The sequence below is a fragment of the Dendrobates tinctorius genome, unplaced genomic scaffold, assembly GCF_039654945.1.
Source record: "Dendrobates tinctorius isolate UK_male_01 unplaced genomic scaffold, ASM3965494v1 ptg000133l, whole genome shotgun sequence".
Taxonomy (NCBI): domain Eukaryota; kingdom Metazoa; phylum Chordata; class Amphibia; order Anura; family Dendrobatidae; genus Dendrobates; species Dendrobates tinctorius.
The window spans coordinates 17842648-17849781 of NW_027361801.1; positions in this window are offsets into that span (position 1 = coordinate 17842648).

A 7134-nucleotide genomic window follows, 5' to 3' on the forward strand; every position below is an offset into this window, starting at 1 on the left:
GAGTTGTACTTTTGAACGACGCCATTGGTTTTACCATATCATGTAACAGAAAACAGGAAAAAAATTCCAAGTGCTGTGAAATTGCAATAAAATGCAATCCCACACTGGTTTTTTGTTTGGCTTTTTTACTAGGTTCACTACATGCTAAAACTGACCTGCCATTGTGTCAGGTCATTACGAATTCATAGACACCAAACATGTCTAGGTTCTTTTCTATCTAAGGGTACCGTTACACCTAGCGATGCACCAGCGATTCTGACTAGCGATATGACGCGGTCAGGATCGCTGGTGCATCGCTAGGTGGTCGCTAGTGCGCTGCCACACAGGCAGATCTCACCAGCGACATCGCAGGGGTCGGGGGTCGCTACTTACCTGTCAGACGCGGCGATCCTGCGTCCTCCCGCCCGGCTCCACGCGTCGCTCGTCGGCGCCACAGGAAGTGACCGACGAGGAATGGTCCAGGAGCTTCTCGCGCGATCAGCGATAACCAGCGGGGGAGCCGGTCGGAGGTAAGTATCACATGCAGCGATATCGCTAGCAATATCGCTAGAACGTCACTAAATCGGTGACTTTACAGCGATATTGCTAGCGATATCACAGTGTGTAACGGGGGCTTTAGTGATGAAAAAAATTCCAAAGTTTGTTAAAAAAAAAAGTTGCCATTTTCCGAGACCCATAGCATTTTTCGTGATCTCGGGTAAGGTAAGGGCTTATTTTTTGCAAGCCGATCTGACGTTTTTTTGATACCATTTTGGTGCAGATACGATCTTTTGATCGCCCATTATTTCATTTTATTGCAATGTTGCAGCGACCAAAAAAAACGTAATTCTGGCGTTTCAATTTTTTTTTCTCAATACGCCGTTTACCGATTGAATAAATTCTTTTTATATATTGATAGATCGGGTGATTGTGAACTCGGTGATACCAAATATGTGTGTATTTGATTTTTTTTGAATGGGGCGAAAGGGGGATGATTTGAACTTTTATATTTTTTATTTTTTTAATGTTTTTAAAAACTTTTTTTTTTACTTTTTGCTTGCTTCAAGAGTGTTTCTGGGAGACTTGAAGCTGCAGTTGTTCGATTGCCTCTGCTACATAGAGCAGACTGCAGCCCTCCTTTATGTAGCAGAAATGCTCACTTGCTATGAGCGCCGACCACCAGGCGACACTCATCATAGTGATCCAGCAATGACAACCACAGGGGTCTTCTGTTGACCCCGGGTTGTCAGGCTAACCCATCGGCGACCTGCGGTCATGTGACACAGGTGCCGATGGATGGAGGGTTAATGACGAACTTCCTGCGCGTGCATGTTACATGCCACTGTCAGGGTTTGACAGTGGCATTTAACATGTTAACAGTCGCGGGTGAATCGCGATTTCACCCGCGGCTGTTGCGGGCACATGTCAGTTGTACAGATCAGCTGTCATGTGCCAGAAAAGGTGTGGACTCATTGACGGAGCCCGCACCAAACAAGGGGAGGCGTCCAATGACGGACTCTGTCCGTCATTGGACTTTAAGGGGTTAAACAATTCTGGACTGCACATATGATGGTGCCAAGTGTTTGGAAGCTTCTTATTTTTGGCAACATCTGAGTTAGAGACAAACCTGTGGATGTATTTTAATGCACACCTGAAACACATTTCTTCTTTCTGTAGCATCATGGGAAAGTCTCAAGAAATCAGTCAAGATATCAGGAAGAGAATTGTGGACTTGCACCAGTCTGGATCATCCTTGGGTACAATTTCAGCTTCTCAAGGCTTGAGAAAGTCTCATGTGAGCCGAAAAGTCACCACGCCATGTGGGCCAAATAAAGTCCACCTTAACCTTTGGTAACTATTGGAGTGCTGCTTCCCATTTTTACTTCTATCTAGCTATCTATCTATCTATCTGTCTGTAGAAAAAACCTGAGCAGCACCTCCTAAGTGTGAACAGGTGCAAGCTGCGATACCTGCATTATATAGAAAAAGAAAAACACAGCAGCACTCTCTATGAGCCAAGATATATGCAAACATTATCTATTTTTCTGTCTATCTAATCGAATCATAGTCTCTTTACAAAGAAAAAAATGTAGCTATGAATGGAAGTGTATAAATGATGCTCTGAAATCATGTAGATATACCTGCTCTATATGAGGGCTTAGTAATCACTACACATCTGTTGGAACATGCTGTACACTGAAATAAAAATGCCCCAAGCAGGTAAAACACTCATATAAAAAATAGAAATATTGTGATGAAGGGTCTGGATTACAGAAGAGCAAATAAGATGAAACTGAAGCTCATTATGTTATAAATATGGAGCAACAATAAAAGAGTAGTACACCCTACTGATGATTAGTAGCAAGTGTGATCTTTCCCTGGTATATCTAGAGCTATGTACAAATTAACATTAACCCATTCACCTCCCGAGCATGTTTTCACCTCAATGACCAGGACAAATTTTACAATTCTGACCACTGTCACTTTATGTGTTAATAACACTGCAATGCTTCAACGGATCCCGCATACTCTGAGCCGTTTTTTTTGTTACATATTGTACTTCATGATAGTGGTCAAATTTTTTGCTATGAAATTTTGCAATTTTCTAAGTTTTAAATCGTATACTCTTAAACCAGAAACTTATATCACACAGACTTGTTACCACATGCCTACTTTATATCTGCATCATTTTTTAAACATTTTTTTTATCATTAAGTTAGAAGGGTTAAAAGTTGATCAGCAATTTCTAATTTTTCCAACAAAAATTACAAAGCCATTTTTTTAGGCACACATCACATTTAAAGTGACTATATGACAGAAAATACCCAACAGTGACACCATCCTAAAAACTGCACCGCACAAAGTCTTCAAAACCACATCCAAGAAGTTTTTGAAGCCTACACTTCAGGTGCTTTACATGAGTTAGCACAATTTGGAAGGAAAAAATGAGCATTTTTACTTTTTTTCACAAAAATTTTACTTTAGCCGCAAATTTTTTATTTTTAGAAGGGTAACAGAAGAAAATAGACACCAAAATTTGTTGTGCAATTTCTTCTGAGTACGCCGATACCCCATATGTGGGGAAAACTACTGGCAAGGCTTTGAAAAGCACCATTTGAATCTTTGAACGCAAAAATGGCTTGAATCGAGAGTTCACACCATATCCCATTTGGAGAGGTCCTGATGTGCCTAAACAGTGGAAACCCCACACAAATGACCCCATTTTAGAAACTAGACCCCTCATAGAATGTATCTAGATGTGTGGTGAGCGTCATGAACCCAGAGGTGATTCACGTTTATAACGTAGGGCCGTGAAAATAAAAAATCACATATTTCTCGCAAAAATGCCATTAAGGCTACTTTCACACTTGCTTTTTTAACAGTGCGTTTTTTGCGCACACAAACGCATGAAAAAACGCATACAAATGCTGCGTTTTTTTCCAGCATTTTTATGCGCATGCAGGAAAAAAACGCAGCGTTTGTATGCGTTTGTATGCGTTTTCAGTGCGTTTGCGCTTTTTTGCACATTGTTTTTCCTCACCAAAAAAAAATCTAGATAACAATCTTGCTACACACACCACCATTGGGACATCAGTGGCGGTGTGGTATGTTAATATATAGACCCTGTCTACAGTATTCTTCACATTTGCTTGATTTTTCTCATGTCAACATGGATCTGCGCTGGAAGACTTTTCACTTCAACCTGGATTTGGACATCGCGATGGCTAGAGCATATGCAGTTGCTTGCCATGAACAAAGGAAGAGAGAGAGACAGCGAAGACGGCAGTGGCGGCGTATGTGGATACATCCGATTGTTGAACTCCGGGAGAGCCGTGGGGTGTACCACACCCTCTACAGTGAGCTACAGGCAAACCCAGAGAAATTTACAGATTATATCCGGATGTCCCAAGAAAGCTTCAGGGATTTGCTTGCTAGTGTCCAAGAATCCATCCGGAGACAGGACACAAAGCTCCGTCGTGCGATTCCTCCTGAGGAACGGATCCTGGTGACATTACAACACATAATATTTAAAAAGCAAGGGGTGGGGTCTGATTTTTTTTTTTTTTACATGTACTATTCAAAACCTGGCCTAATTATTTTTCGTGAATGTACTAATTTTTTATTTTATAGTTTTAAAAAACCATATACAGAAATAATAATTTTACTTCTTTCTCTGTTTCGCAGATTCCTGGCGACTGGAGAGACCCTATCTTCACTACACTTCCAGTACCGTATTGGAATCTCCACCTTGTCTGGAATTGTTGCGGACACCTGCCGGGCTCTCTGGAACGTTCTTTGTCCAGAATTTATGCCCCTGCCCACCGCTGAAAAGTGGATGGAAATTGCTGACAAATTCTGGACAGTCTGCAATTTCCCCAACTGTTTGGGAGCTGTTGATGGTAAACACATACGGATCATCAAACCCAAAAGAACTGGATCTGAGTACTATAATTACAAACAGTACTTTTCAACAGTACCCATGGCCATTGCGGATGCCAGATGTATGTTTGTAGCAGTGGACATTGGAGCATTTGGCCGTGGTAATGACTCCCAGGCTTTTAAAAACTCAGACATGGGCCGGAGGTTGTATGGCAACCAATTTAATTTCCCTATGCCACGGCCTCTTCCCCACACCGAAGCTTTGTAATGGTTGGGGATGAGGCTTTTCAAATGTGCGCAAACCTACTGAAACCCTACTCCAGCCGTAACTTGGACCACACCAAAAAAATCCTTAGTTACAGGCTGACCAGGGCCAGAAGAACTGTAAAGTGTGCTTTTGGGATTCTTGTCTCCAGATGGCGAATTCTCGGCACAGCCATTAATCTTAAACTTGAAACAGTGGATGAGGTGGTGAAGGCATGTGTGGTTCTACATAATTTTGTGATGGCTAAAGAGCACCCGACCTTTGAACTCGATGATGCTGCTCCTAGCCCATTGCCTGAATTCACTCAGCACCCTCTCAGGTCATCCTTTGAAGTTGGCCAAATGAGGGACCAATTTGCGGCCTACTTTATCTCTGATGTAGGACGGGTGCACTGGCAAGATGTAATGGTGTAAAAATGTTTTCGTGTGTGTATGTTAATAAAAAACCTGTTTTGATACCAGTACCGAGTGCACTATGTTTTTTACACTCCAATAAAATAAACAACTTCCCATGTATACCTGTGAATTCATGATGTTCTCACACCTGGGCAGGTAAATACACATATGAGTTAAACTGCAGCATCGCTAGTCTGCGTGAAATATATTGGTACGTAAGCGACGCTGCAGGTTAAATATCATATGTATATTAACCTGGCCATGATTGATAAATAGTTATGATTAGAGTTGAGCGACTTTGGTAGGATCGGGTTTCATGAAACAAAATTAGTTTCAAATGAAACTGGTACGACAAGTGGAAAAAAAGTCGGAGTTTCATCCAAAACCCGACCCCAATGCAAGTCAATAGGGAATAAAAGTCAGCATTGAGTGGATGAATGTAATCCGCTCAATGCCGAATTTTATTTCCCATTAACTTACATTGTGGTAGGGTTTCGAACGAAACTCCAACTTTTTTTTCCCTAGTTTGACCAGTTTCATTTGAAAAAAATTTTGTTTCATGAAACCAGATCCTAGTCGGTCAGCTCTAGTTATTATACTAGGCCTGGGTATTGAACATATGACATGTATTTTACCCATCAGTAGATTCAACACACACATAATAAGAGTATGTTGTTAATTACAAGGTATATCTATAATCCCCCTTGCCTAGTATCACAATAAGTGAAATGAGGATGGTAAAAACAGCCAATCCTAAAAACACTTTTTATGACACCTTGCAAAGTTTAAGGCGCAATGTGTGTACGGCGCAGTGTGTGTAGGCGGCGCCAAAAACATTAATCAAACTTTGTTATGGTGAACCAGAAATTTAAATGTATTTTTAACCAAAAAAATTATAAAAAAATTTATTTTTTCTGCGTTTGGGGGCAGATGGTTGCAAATTGGGGGTGTGCAGTGAAGATGAACAGCTTATAGTCGATGAAGGTGTTCTAGGGGAAGGGGCAACAAAACTTGTGGGGGAAGGGAGGCCAGTTAAGGGAATGAAAGTAGAGACACTAGGAGGAGAGGACAGAAGTTCAGCTACAGTGGCCCTAACTGTTTGTCTCCTTAAACTGGCCTGCCTGGACCTCCTTGGGCCCAATGCCCACCTTGATTGTTGGCGCCACCTGGAACTTGGGGCAAATACGGAATGTGGGTCCCCGTCTGCTGCTGTGGCTGCTGCTGTGTTTGCTGCTGTGCATGCTGCTACTGCTGTGGCTGCTGCTGTTGTGGGTGCTGCTGCTGTTGTGGCTGCTGCTGGTGCTCTGTGGTGGCGGTGGCAGTGCTCATCCTTGCAGGAGGACTGGTGGCGGCAGTGATGGTCCAGGTTTGCGGAGTGGTGGTTGCAGGGCTAGTACATGTTATAGTGTTTGCGGCAGGGCTGTTCCACGATTGAGGAGTGGTTACTGTGGCTGTGCTCCAAGCATGCATGGGGTTGACGGTGGTGCTCCAGACAGGAGCAGCGCTTGCCATGGTGGTGTCGGTGAAGTGACCAGCAGCACTCAGACTTGTGGTGGTGTAATGGTGGGTGTCCTGGCTTTGAGTAGAGGTGTCCGTGCAGTGGTATGCAGCACAAGCCGGTAGTGAGGTGAAGCGAGTCAATGGTGGCACAATTGGAAATTACACCACTGACTGCTGCCCGTACCGATTATGCTGCATAGCCTGCAAGAAAGCATTGTTGTAGGCCTGCAGCACACTCAGCTGTTGCTCAGGACTAAGGTGTTCCACCATGCCCTTTTCAATCTTACTAAAAAAAATGGTGCGCTGGTCTGTTGAGGTCGGCCTCCAGACGGTGAAGGCGCTGTTCGACAGAGTGGAAGCGGTGTTCCATGTGGTTAAAACCATGTTCCATGAGTGAAAAACCGCTTTCCACTCTGTCTGACAGCGACTTGAGGCTGGCATTAAAGGCCTCGCTCAAGTGCATAAACTCAGGCAAGACATTTCTGTCCAAGGCCCACTGCCGCTGGCGTGTAGTGCCCGCATAACCAGTGGCAGAGACCTGGGACAGGGGAACACCTGATTGACCAGCTTCCTGGTCAGCAGCTGTTTGTGTTGCTGACGTGCAAGGTGCTTCCG